The sequence below is a fragment of the Vicia villosa genome, linkage group LG7 (genome assembly GCF_029867415.1).
Source record: "Vicia villosa cultivar HV-30 ecotype Madison, WI linkage group LG7, Vvil1.0, whole genome shotgun sequence".
NCBI classification, from domain to species: domain Eukaryota; kingdom Viridiplantae; phylum Streptophyta; class Magnoliopsida; order Fabales; family Fabaceae; genus Vicia; species Vicia villosa.
This window is the reverse complement of record NC_081186.1, coordinates 4,830,445-4,844,311: the sequence shown is the minus strand read 5'-3', so window position 1 is coordinate 4,844,311 and position 13,867 is coordinate 4,830,445.

Here is a 13,867-nt window from a genome sequence, read left to right as displayed (position 1 = left end):
ATGCTTTGGAGTTTGAGAACAAGGAGTTGAAGATACACTTGAAAGAAAAAGATGAAATGCTTGATATCCAAGATGGTTGGTTGATGGAAAAGGAGGATTAGATTCGTCATCAAGAAGAGTTGCTTCAACAACATGGTGAAAAGCGAAAGAGACCACAAGAAGATTCAGTTGCATGGAAGGAAGTTGCTGATAAGCTGATGGTCGAGAATGCTCATTTGAAGGCCTTTTATGAAGATGAACTGGAGAAGCTCCGTAGGAAGCTGCAAAGAGGAGTTGGATCTTCATCAGAAGTGTTCCCTTCTAGTTTTTAGCCTTTCCTTTGTTTTGTAATTTTGGATCTTTGAATCCTTTTGTATGCTTTTCCATTACTAATGAAAGAATATTGTTATGTTTTATGATGTTTTTGCTAATGTTTACAATTAATGTCTTAAAAGTTCCTTGAAAACTAATAAAAAACATTTGCATTGCATTTGATGCATCATTCTGCATTTTGGTCCTGCTTCCGAAAGTATTCCCGAGGTCTTATTCAGTGCTCTTCATACAGAATCAAGCTGTCTCACCGGTATAATACTCGAGCTAACTGCAAGAAGAAGATGGAAGGTCTTGAACAAGAGAATCGTGAGCTACGTGAAGAGGTTGTTACTTTGAGATCTGGTGTGGATCGTCTCACTGCTCTGGTTGAGACATTGATGGCTGCTCAGAATCAGACTCAGAATCAGAATCAGAATCAGATTCCTCCTCCCAATGCCCAAGCTCAGGGTCAGACCACTGTGATTTCTGAAATTGCTGCTACAACCATTCCTGCTATTCCTGTTGGTGCTACTCAGCAACGTATGCCTAATGGATATCCCTGGGGCATGCCTGAAGGTTATTTGTCTGTTCCTGAGATGACTCGTCCGTTGACTCCTGTTATGGTCAACACATCTCCTATTGTTCATACTGGTCCTTTTGTCCCAGAGCCCATTTATGATGCTGCTCCAAGTGAAATTCATGACAGAATGGATGGTTTCCAAGATCAGTTTGAAGAACTGCAGAAAGAGATGAAAGCTCTCCGTGGGAAAGAACTGTTTGGAAAGAATGTGCATGATCTCTGCCTTGTTCCTAATGTGAAGGTACCTGCTAAGTTCAAGCTGCCTGAATTTGAGAAGTATAAAGGAAATTCCTACCCTCAGGCACATTTGGTGATGTATGTGAGAAAGATGTCCACTCACACTGATGATCAACGTCTGTTGATCCATTATTTCCAAGACAGTTTGACTGGAGCTGCTTCTAAGTGGTATATGGGCCTTGATAGCACCCATATTCGCACTTTCAATGACTTAGTTGAAGCATTTGTGAAGCAATACAAGTATAATGTGGACATGGCTCCTGATAGGGATCAATTGCGAGCTATGATGCAGAAAGAGAAAGAATCCTTCAAGGAATATGCTCAGAGATGGCGTGAGGTTGCCGCCCAAGTGATTCCTCCGATGGAAGAAAAAGAGATGACTAAGATTTTTCTGAAGACTCTTGGTCCGTTTTACTATGAGAAGATGATTGCAAGTGCTCCTGTAGACTTCACCGAAATGGTGGGTATGGGTGTCAGGTTGGAAGAAGCTGTGCGAGAAGGCCGTCTGGTTCGGAATAACAATTCATCTGGTGGTGCGAAGAAGTATGGTTCTTCATTCCAGAAGAAGAAAGAATCAGATGCTAATGCTGTTTCTCATGGGAGGAATAGTCGATTCAGAAATCAATCTCAACAAGTGGCGTCAGTAACTCCTGTTGTGAATTCAGTGCCTGTAGCTCCTGTTAATCAACAACCAGCAAGGCGGAATCCGTATCCTCAAGTTAATGTTGATCCTATCCCTATGACGTACACTGAACTGTATCCTGCTCTAATTCATAAGAAGTTGGTTCAACCAAGATCACCACCTCCTGTTCCAGAGAAACTCCCTTGGTGGTATAGAGCTGATGCCACATGTGCTTTTCATCAGAACGCTCCTGGGCATGACCTCGAGAATTGTTGGCCTTTGAAGAATGAAGTTCAGAGATTGGTCCGTTCTGGAATGCTTTCTTTCCGTGATATTGGCCCAAATGTGAAGAACAATCTGTTGCCAACTCATGAAGCGTCTGCTGTGAATATGGTGCATGGATGCCCTGGGAAGTATAAGATTTATCGTGTGGAACACATCAGAGGATCATTGGTAGAGATGCATGCCACTCTATGTGAGTATAGTCATTATGAGCATCATCATGCTGCTTGTAGGATTTGTTCAGTTAATCCTCGAGGGTGTTACATTGTGAAAAGAGATTTACAAGAGATGATAGATCAAAGGCTCATTGAGATTCTGAGGGATAGAGATGAAGATGATGTCAATGTGCTTGAACCATGCTTTGAAATCCCGGAATGTGTAGAGATTGGTTATTATGGCAAAGCTGCTGTAGAACCTCTTGTGATATGTTTGCCTGGATCTGTACCTTATAGTTCTGATAAAGCTGTACCCTACAGATACAATGCCACCATGTTGGAAGCTGGAAAAGAAGTTGAGATTAAGCCTCTGCCTTCTGTTGAGAATATAGCAGATGCTAGTAGAGTGACTAGAAGTGGACGAGTTTTTACTCAGCCCCAGACAGTTGTGGATGTCCAGAGGAGTTCTACTCAAGTACCTGTGAACAATAATGATGCGACAAAAGTGAATGCTGGGTCATCTTCAGGAAAGGAGATGGATGAGATTTTGAAGCTTATCAAGATGAGTGATTATAAGATTGTGGATCAGTTGCATCGTACTCCGTACAAGATCTCTATAATGGAACTGCTGACGAGTTCTCCTGCTCATAGGGATTCTTTGATGAAAATACTTGATCAAGCCTTTGTGGATCATGATGTGACGCTGGATCAGTTTAATGGGGTTGTGAGCAATATCACTGCATGTAACAATTTGAGCTTCAGTGATGAAGATTTGCCTGAGGAAGGAAGAAATCATAATTTGGCTTTGCATATCTCCGTCAGTTGCAAAGAGGACTCAATGTCCAATGTGTTGATTGATACTGGATCATCTCTGAATGTCATGCCAAAATCCACTCTTGCCAAGCTGTCTTATGGTGGTACACCAATGAGATTTAGTAATGTGATTGTCAAGGCTTTTGATGGATCGAAGAAATCAGTGGTTGGAGAGGTTGATTTGCCTATTGGTATTGGACCGTTTGTCTTCAAGATTACATTTCAAGTGATGGACATTTTCCCTGCATACAGTTGCTTATTGGGACGCCCATGGATCCATGAGGCTGGGGCAGTTACTTCGACTCTCCACCAAAAGTTGAAATTTGTGAAAGATGGAAAAATGGTCATTGTGAATGGAGAACAAGCTTTGCTGATTAGTCATCTCTCTTCGTTCCGTACCATAGAAGCCGATGAAGTAGTCATTGGAACTGCATTCCAAGCCCTGTCTGTTAATGATGAATTCAAAAAGGATGAAGCTTCCATTGCCTCCTTCAAAGATGCTCAACTGGTGGTTCAGAATGGACATTCAGGAGTCTGGGGACAAGTGGTGAGTCTACAAGAGAACAGGAATAGAGCTGGTCTGGGATTTTCTGCCTCAGACAAGTCTGTGATGAAGTCTGAATCTGCTTTTCGTCCTTATCAGGAAATGTTTCATAGTGCTGGGTTTCTACACCCGACTCCTCCAGAAGTGAACGCTATTGTTGAAGACGAACCAGAGCCAGAAGTGCCAACCTTTGTGACCCATGGAAAGATGATTAAGAACTGGATCACCATTGACATTCCTGAGTGTACTCATGTCTCAAAGTAATTTGCTTTTATGTTTTTCAAAATCCTTTCATTCTGCCCAAGATGAAAGTGATGTTGTTGGGGCTGTTTTCTGTTTGTTTTAAACATTAAAATCATCAATAAAAGTCATTTTGTTTCTGCATATAAATGCTTTTTTATCTTTTTGCTTTTTCTGGAAAGTGGTAACACAAAAAACCTTAAAAATGTTTCATTTTTTTCCATAATCTGCACGATTACATGTTTGCATATATCTTTCCTTTTTTCTGAAATAATAATCACTTGTGCAGATTAATCAATAAAACCGTTGAAAGTAATGACCCTGCGCCCTCTCCCAACTTCGAGTGTCCTGTGTATGAGGCGGAAGAAGAGAGTGATGAATGTATTCCTGATGAGATTTCCCGACTGCTTGAGCACGAGGAAGACACTATTCAGCCGTATAAAGAGCCATTAGAAGTCATCAACTTGGGTTCTGAAGAGGATAAAAAGGAAGTCAAGATTGGGGCACTGCTTGGTCAAGATGTTAAGAAGAGGATGGTAGAGCTTCTTAAAGAGTATGTTGACATTTTTGCGTGGTCCTACCAAGATATGCCTGGGTTGGACACAGATATTGTGGAGCATCGTTTGCCGTTGAAACCAGAATGTCCTCCTGTCAAGCAAAAGTTAAGAAGGAGTCATCCTGATATGGCAGAAAAGATTAAGAATGAGGTCTTGAAACAGATAGATGCAGGTTTCCTTGTCACTTCTGTATATCCTCAATGGATTGCCAATATCGTGCCCGTTCTGAAGAAAGACGGAAAAGTTCGCATGTGTGTTGATTATAGAGATTTGAATAAAGCCAGTCCAAAAGATGATTTTCCTCTACCTCACATTGATATGTTGGTAGATAGCACTGCAAAGTTTGAAGTTTTCTCCTTTATGGATGGTTTTTCAGGATACAACCAGATTAAGATGGCACCTGAAGATATGGAAAAGACGACCTTTATTACACCATGGGGGACATTCTGTTACAAAGTGATGCCTTTTGGGTTGAAGAATGCTGGTGCGACATATCAGAGGGCCATGACTACTCTTTTCCATGATATGATGCACAAAGAAATTGAGGTTTATGTGGATGATATGATTGCCAAATCCCAGTCAGAGGAGGGGCACATGGAAGATCTTTTAAAGTTGTTTCAGCGTTTAAGAAAGTATCGTCTCCGCTTAAATCCAAACAAATGCACTTTTGGTGTTCGTTCTGGAAAGTTATTAGGTTTCGTTGTCAGTCAGAAAGGAATTGAAGTGGATCCTGATAAAGTTAAAGCAATTCAGGAAATGCCAGCACCAAAGACTGAGAAACAAGTAAGAGGTTTCCTCGGACGTTTGAATTATATCTCCAGGTTCATTTCCAATATGACTGCTACCTGTGAGCCAATCTTCAAGTTGTTAAAGAAAAATCAGGGATGTGTGTGGAATGAGGATTGTCAGAAAGCTTTTGACAACATCAAAGAATATCTGCTTGAACCTCCCATTTTGCTCCCTCCAGTTGAGGGAAGACCTTTGATTATGTACCTCACAGTGCTTGAAAATTCAATGGGATGCGTGTTGGGTCAGCATGACGAGTCTGGTCGAAAAGAGTATGCAATATACTACCTTAGCAAAAAGTTTACCGAGTGCGAAACAAGATACTCGCTGCTTGAGAAAACTTGTTGTGCTTTGGTGTGGGCTGCTCGCCGACTGAGACAGTATATGTTGAACCACACCACCCTATTGATTTCCAAAATGGATCCAATTAAGTATGTATTTGAGAAACCTGCATTAACTGGAAGGATTGCTCGCTGGCAAATGTTGTTATCAGAATATGATATTGAATATCGAGCTCAGAAAGCTGTGAAAGGAAGTGTGTTGGCAGAGTACCTCGCTCACCAACCAATTGATGATCGTCAATCTATCAGAATGGACTTCCCAGATGAAGATATAATGTATTTGAGATCTCAAGATTGGGATGAACCATTGCCAGAAGAAGGACCAGATCCTGAATCCAAGTGGAGTTTAATTTTTGATGGAGCTTCTAATGTTCATGGCCATGGGATTGGCGCCATTATTGTCACTCCGCATGGGTCACATGTACCTTTCACTGCAAGGATATGTTTTGATTGTACAAATAATATTGCTGAGTATGAAGCTTGCATCATGGGACTTGAAGAGGCCATTAATCTGAGAATTAAGATTCTTGATGTTTATGGAGATTCTGCGCTTGTGATTAATCAGATTAAAGGAGAATGGGAAACTCGTCATCCTGGCTTGATCCCTTACAAAGATTACGCCAGAAGGCTGTTGACGTTCTTTAACAAAGTTGAATTCCACCACATCCCTCGAGATGAGAATCAAATGGCTGATGCATTAGCCACATTGTCTTCCATGTACAAGGTGAATTTCCATAATGAGGAACCTCAAATTACAATCAGGCGTCTTGATAGACCTGCTCATGTATTTGCAGTAGAGGAAGCAACAGATGAGAAGCCTTGGTATTTCAATATTAAGCGCTTCCTTCAGACTCAAGAGTACCCACTTGGGGCATCAAATAAAGATAAGAAAACTTTGAGGAGATTGGCTGGCAGTTTCTTCATCAATGCTGATGTTTTGTATAAAAGGAATTATGACATGGTTTTGCTCAGATGCGTGGATAGACACGAAGCAGACATGTTGATGCATGAAATTCATGAAGGTTCTTTTGGTACCCATGCCAATGGACATTTGATGGCTAAAAAGATGCTTAGAGCAGGTTACTATTGGTTGACAATGGAATCTGATTGCTACAAATTTGTAAAGAAGTGTTACAAATGTCAAGTGTATGCTGACAAGATTCATGTGCCTCCGACACTTCTCAATGTTATTTCTTCTCCATGGCCTTTCTCTATGTGGGGTATTGATATGATTGGCATGATTGAACCCAAGGCTTCGAATGGACATCGATTCATCCTGGTAGCAATCGATTACTTCACCAAGTGGGTAGAAGCTGCTTCATATGCTAATGTGACAAAGCAAGTTGTGGTCAGATTTATCAAGAACAACATCATCTGCAGATATGGTGTACCGAGCAAGATCATTACTGATAATGGCTCGAATCTGAACAACAACATGATGAGAGAACTGTGTGAAAGTTTCAAGATTGAACATCACAACTCTTCGCCTTATAGGCCCAAGATGAATGGAGCTGTCGAAGCAGCAAATAAGAATATTAAGAAGATTGTACAAAAGATGGTTGTTACGTACAAGGACTGGCATGAGATGCTCCCATTTGCGTTGCATGGGTATCGTACATCTGTTCGTACTTCAACCGGGGCAACCCCCTTTTCTTTGGTTTATGATATGGAAGCAGTGCTCCCCGTTGAGGTTGAGATTCCATCACTGAGAGTTTTAATGGAAACCAAGTTGTCTGAGGCTGAATGGTGTCAGAGCAGGTTTGATCAATTGAATTTGATAGAAGAAAAGAGAATGACGGCTTTATGCCATGGTCAGTTGTACCAGAAAAGAATGAAGAAAGCTTTTGATAAGAAGGTTCGACCTCGTGTATTCAGAGAAGGCGACCTCGTGCTCAAAAGGATCTTGTCTTTCACCTCCGATTCAAGGGGCAAGTGGACTCCTAATTTTGAAGGACCATATGTTGTTAAGAAAGCCTTCTCTGGCGGTGCATTAATTCTTGCAACTATGGATGGAGAAGAGCTCCCACGTCCCGTGAATGCTGATGTAGTCAAGAAATACTTCGCCTAAAATAATAAAAGAACAGCTCGCTAAGTTGAAAACCCGAAAGGGCGGCTTAGGAAAAAAAGAGCGTCTCGGTGGATTGAAAACCCGAAAGGGCGGTCGAGGCAAAAATTAGAGACATAAACAGAATAAAATACCCGGTGGACTGAAAACCCGAAAGGGCGGTCCAGGAAAAAGTTAGGGATTCATGGCAAGTAACTACATCAGACAAGACTTGATCATCAGTAGTCATCTGTTTATCATGAAGAAGTTCAACGCTTTTCAACGGAAGCCTTTGCTCAGAAATTCCCAGTTGAGAGAGAGGATGGGGTCATTACATTTCAATGTACCTTTTCCACAAAATTACCACTTTCCAAACTTTGTAATAATCCATGGGTTCTTGCCTTTTGCAAGCTACCATTCTATTAAAAAAGTTTGAGCCTTTACCTTTTATTTGGCAATCTTATTTCTTTCATATCTCTCAAAATGTCATTTATTGTTGATAGTAATTTTTGAAACAAAGAGAAAATTGATTTCAACAAAATCCTTTTGAAAATTATAAAAGAATTTTTACTTTGATTCGTGAGTGCATTACAAGGAATGGATATGTTGATGTATTCATATGCAGAAGAATGTATTCCGCTCAATGCACCTTTGGCCTGGTTCGAATATGGTATAGAACTCAACTGTTTTGGTTCTCTCAGCTCCAATTTCCCCTAGTGTTGGGTAGCATTTATTCTGAAGCCATCAAAAGATTGATAGCAGTTTCTGCTCTGGTGTTCAGCTTGGGACATGCTTGATTATGTCATCTTCGTACACCATCTCTTTCATCGTCAGTGGTACGTCGATGAATCATTTCTTCTATATCATCAGTGGTACGGTGGTATATATCTCTTTCTACCTCCAGTGGGACGTTGGTAGTTCACCTTAAGTGGAACGTTGGTGTAGTTTGTTATCTTCATCGTCAGTGGTACGTCGATGTATTTCTCTTCAATACCTTCCGTGGAACGTTGGTATGTGTTATCGTTAGTGGTACGGCGATACATCTCTTTCTACCTCCAGTGGGACGTTGGTAGTTCACCTTCAGTGGAACGTTGGTGTATTTTGTTATCTTCATCGCCAGTGGTACGTCGATGTATATCTCTTTAATACCTTCAGTGGGACGTTGGTATGCGTCATCGTCAGTGGTACGTCGATGAATTATCTCTTATCATCAGTGGTACGGTGGTAGATCTCTTCATATCATCAGTGGTACGGTGGTATATTTCTTCATGCCTTCAGTAGGACGTTGGTATGTGTTATCGTCAGTGGTACGGCGGTACATCTCTCTCATCGTCAGTGGTACGTCGATGAATCATCTCTTTCTATATCATCAGTGGTACGGTGGTATATATCTCTTCATGCCTTCAGTGGAACGTTGGTATGTGTTATCGTCAGTGGTACGGCGGTGCATATCTTCATATTATCAGTGGTACGATGGTGTGATTTCTGTTAACAGATGATTGGCATTCTGATGCATACTTTCTCATCCCCAGTGAAAGAGGATGACCCCCTTTTTCTCATCCCCAGTGAAAGAGGATGCCATAACCTCTCTGACGCGAAGTGTTTTCCCCAGAGAAGTTTCTTTTCCCACCAAAGTTCCGTCTCTCCAACAAAGTCTGGCCTTCCCCAGCGGAGTTATAGCAAGACATTTGTTTTCCCCAGTGGATAACTTGTTACTCCCCAGTGTTGTCATGCGTTATTATCATCACATGTATTCATTAACATTGCATTGCATCTTAGGATCAAAAATTGTGTTTTATATATTTAAGTCTCTTCGATTTTTGTCAAAACGAAGATTTCCAATCATCGTATTTCCAAATCGAAGAAACTTAAATAGGGGCATCTGTCATACCCCAATTTTTGACCATAAGATTACACATCATTTGCATACCAATCATCAATCAAGAAGTTTTAACTTAGAGCTCTACTGGTGATGTTGTGCACAATTCATCTGCAAGGGAATCATCGAGCACCCAAGTTTTATTCTTGTATATATTGTTTTACTAACCAAAATACCAAAAATATTGCCTTGTGCTTTTGTATGTTTGTGTTTTGTAGGTACCAAGTCAAAATACCCATCAAAGGAGCATTTTTCAACATTTTCACTGTGCAAATCGATTTGCATAAGGTGTAAATCGATTTACACAACTGTTTCTGCACCAGATTTGCTTCTGCCATCAGTGCAAATCGATTTGCATAAGACAGCAATCGATTTGCATAACTATTTTTGCCCCAGATTTTGCCTTTTTCAGCCATGTAAATAGATTTGCATAATGTGCAAATCGATTGCACCAGCACGAATTTGGAAAAATGAAGGCAAATTTCAGCTTTTTGAAGTGTTGACATCATTTGCAAGCATGGGAAGCATGACTTGGTTCTTACATTTGATTTCCTACATCATCTAATCATGTACCCTCATGTGATTGCATCAAGACCATTGGATTTCATTTTTGGCTCCAAATCACTTTTCCAAGCCTAATTCTATTTTCCAATCCTAACTCCAAGCCACAAAATTTCTCAAGCCTAAGTGCTATAAATTGAGGCATTCCCCTCCTCATTTTTCAAGCTTTGATAGCCAAGAAACTTATTGCAAATTCTCTCCTCACCTCTTCCAAACCCATCACTCAAAGCTATTTTTCTTCCACACAAATTAGTGAGTCACATCTTGAACCTCACTAATTTGGAGCTAAACCTCAACATAAACACTACTTTTCTTCATCAATTGTGAGAGATCAAGGCTTGTGGTTGTGTGTTCTTGAAGAAGATTCAAAGTTTGTGAAAGATTTGGTAAAATTCTAGATCCATTCCATAATTCAAGATGTGATCCATTGTTGTTTATGCTTGATGCACCTTTGGTGCTATATTGATGAGATTTGCTTGCTTACTTGATACATTTTCGTGCACAAATTGATCCAAGATCACAAGGTGTTTGGTTTTATGTTTAAACAAGTTTTCTTCTCTTTATTTGCTGTTTTTTTTGAAAACTGTGTTGTGCAAATCGATTTACATCTGGTGCAAATCGATTTACACAGCTAAAAACTGCGCAAATTTTGAAAACAGAGTTGTGCAAATCGATTTACACTCTGTGCAAATCGATTTACACTGAGCAGAATGCTGATTTTTGTGGTTTTTGACTTGTTTTTGGTTCTAACTCATCTTCTACTCCATTCTTTTGATATTTTCTTTGAATCACAAGTTAGAGGCCTAATTTCTCTCTAATTTCAATGGACTTAGGGCGTCGATAGGATGAGAATCCAAATCCGCAAAATTATGTGATTGAAATTATGGATGAAAGGAGCTTTTAATGGGGTTCCATCTTTTACTTCTCTTTATTTTGATCGATGAAAGTCTTAATACCTTGAGAATTCTTATGGATTCTTGGTAAAGACTAGATCACTCACCATTTTTCTTTTCGTGCGGTATTGCTTTCGGAAAACGATCTACATATCGTTCTTCTCGCATGCATTAGCACATAAAGTTTTGACCGGCCTCGTTGTAGGGTGATTTCTACATAAATCACTTGGCGATCTGCTTAACATAGCGCAATATTTCGTGTCCTGAATAAAAAAGATCAAATATGGAAGAGAATTGTATGCGGTTGATTTAAGACTTGTGGAGGTTTTTATCGTGTAGTCGCTATGATTTTATCAAGCTTCTGATAAACCCCATTGAATTTAAATCCGAGTACATCATTCACTCACCATCGATCTCCCACTAACTTTGATAACATACTTGACAAGTTTCAAGATGGTTATCTTTAACATTTAACAACTAACTTTAATTTCCGCACCTTTACTATACCGCTCTTTATATTTCTAGCTTTATCGCTTTATTTTATCATTTCATCATATTTACTTTCCGCCGTTTTTTCTTTGTCCACTTGGACATATGTTTATGCTTCCGTTATTTTTCTTTTGTCCACTTGGACCATACTTTACCTTTTTGGCTAAAACACTAATAAACAATCGAAAATCTAAAAAATACATAAGGCTCTCTTTGGACTATCGGTTACTATCCCTAGCATTTTGGAGATTCGGACTTATGGACCTAGTACCTCTGGACTCATTCTATTACTACCCTGTGATTGTTCTGTCTGTCTGGCATTGTTTTGTTGTATGTTTATGTGTGCAGGTACTTCCTTGAAAGCCCTTGATGGTTAATTCCAAGGCATTGATATAAGGATTTTACCCGAAAACAACCGTTACTCTGCCCGATTTTCATCGGAATCTTAATGTGCTTAATAAAAAGTGGTGCTAAGACAATAAGTTCATCTGGATCCCCAAGTGTTAATGTATTGGTATTGATAAGTCCAAAGGATGGGAAAACTACATTGACTCTTAATGTCAAGTGTTGGCTTCTTATTTCGGTCAGACCGTTTCTTTCCTTAGCTTTTATTTTACGCAATAGGATAGCCTCTTCATCTCCTCCCATTCTTAAATTTTCAAAATCTTCTCTCTTTTTCCAAAACATTCTTATGTTTGCAAACCTTTTCAAAACCTTTTCTCTTAAAATATCTTTTGCCCTTAGTGGCCTTTTTCTTCAAAAAGTTTAGACACCGTTAATTGTCGAAACGAGTGGTTATACCCCACGATTTTGAAATTGATTGATAATAACGAGATCTTTTCCGCGTGGGAGAGCTAGTGGCATACTCGTTGATTTTATCCGAGTTGGCGCCCTTCTTTCATTTGCGATGCAAAGAACTTGTTTGTTCTCATGCTCAAGATCAATGGCTGAGTATTTCTCTCTAACGACAACAAAGTGTTTATTCGTTTTAAAACGTTTTTCCCAAAAGCGGAACTACATTAGCTCTGACTTCTCCATTGCACCGAGGAGGTATGTAGGCACAAAGCTCAACGCTTTGCCGAGCTTGTTTTAAAAATAAAACAAACCCGTTTTCTAGCACACACACGTTACAGATTTTCAAAAAGGTTCCTGTGGAGTACCACAGATATGAGGGGTGCTTTAAACCTTCCCCTCATATAATCAACACCCGTACCTGAGATCTCTTTCTTGTTTTAAAAACAAAACTTTGGGTTTTTCGTTCTTTTCCCTTTTCCTTTGAAAAAATAAAGCGCGGTGGCGATTTCAAACGAAATATTGATTCGAGTCGATCCTATGGCTTCGATATCAGATTTTCCCCGCTACAGAAAAATGGCGACTTCACTGGGGATCCGGTTTTAAGTGTGTTAAGCCTATTTTTGTTTATCTGTGTGCTTTATCTGTATATATTGTTGTGTGCTTTATTTGTTTATCTTCTTTTTTTTTTCTTTTTGGTGCTCGATGGTTCCTCTGTGATGAGATAAAGTTCTAACCCGAACTTTGGTGAGTAACTTGAGATAGGAGGTGGTAAGACCAATAGTCGCATGTCAGGAGCAATCCTTACCATGAGCGTCATATGGTGGAACCCCAATCAGTGGAGGCCTCATGGAAGGTAGTAGAGGTTGTTACGAACCATCGTGATAACGCTATTACTTTCAATAGTGAGTGTCCGTAGAAGCTGAATGACCTAGAACCCTTTTAACCAATCTAAGCCTTTTTAGGATGTAGTGCAGAAACAAGATCAAGTACCAATTTGAGCTTGTTGTCATGCGATACTACGCTCAGACGAGGTCTTTTTAGGCATATTGTTGGCGCCCATGAGCAATTGTGCGTGCCGGTAATATCCGATAGAAGATTGAAAACTCTGGGAACCTTTGTAGAACCCGATTGGCAGGTACAAAATTCCTTAGAACACACCTTGTGGGATGGGTAGACCCATGGCTCCATGCTCGTGACGTCGAACCTTTGAACCTGGACTGTGTGATTTTGTGTGATTTGATGTGATCTTGTGTGCTCTTGATTGTGATTGGTGCATAAACCATGCATTCATGCATTCATAAAAAAAATGTGTCCTTTACAAATGGTTTTCAAGGAACTTAGAGACATTTTTTGTAAACATCACAGGTACTATGGATCAAAAGAGAAGCATCAAGAAGTACACTTTCAGAAATTCAAGTGCAAAGGAATTGAAGGAGCTAGCAACTTTGGTTCCTAATCTTGACAACTTCAAAAGCCGTTATGGGAAATTGATCTCTATCTTGAAGACTAAAGTGGAAAAAGGGATTCTTGAGACTCTTGTGCAGTTTTATGACCCGGTTTATCATTGTTTCACCTTTCCGGATTATCAGCTTATGCCCACTTTGGAGGGGTATTCTTATTGGATTGGTTTTCCCGTTACGAACGACATACCGTTTAGTGGTCTGGAGAAAGAGCCTCAGGTTGATGAGATAGCAGAGCTCCTTCATTTGAAGATATCAGATGTAAAAGCAAACATGACCAAAAAAGGAGGAATTTGGG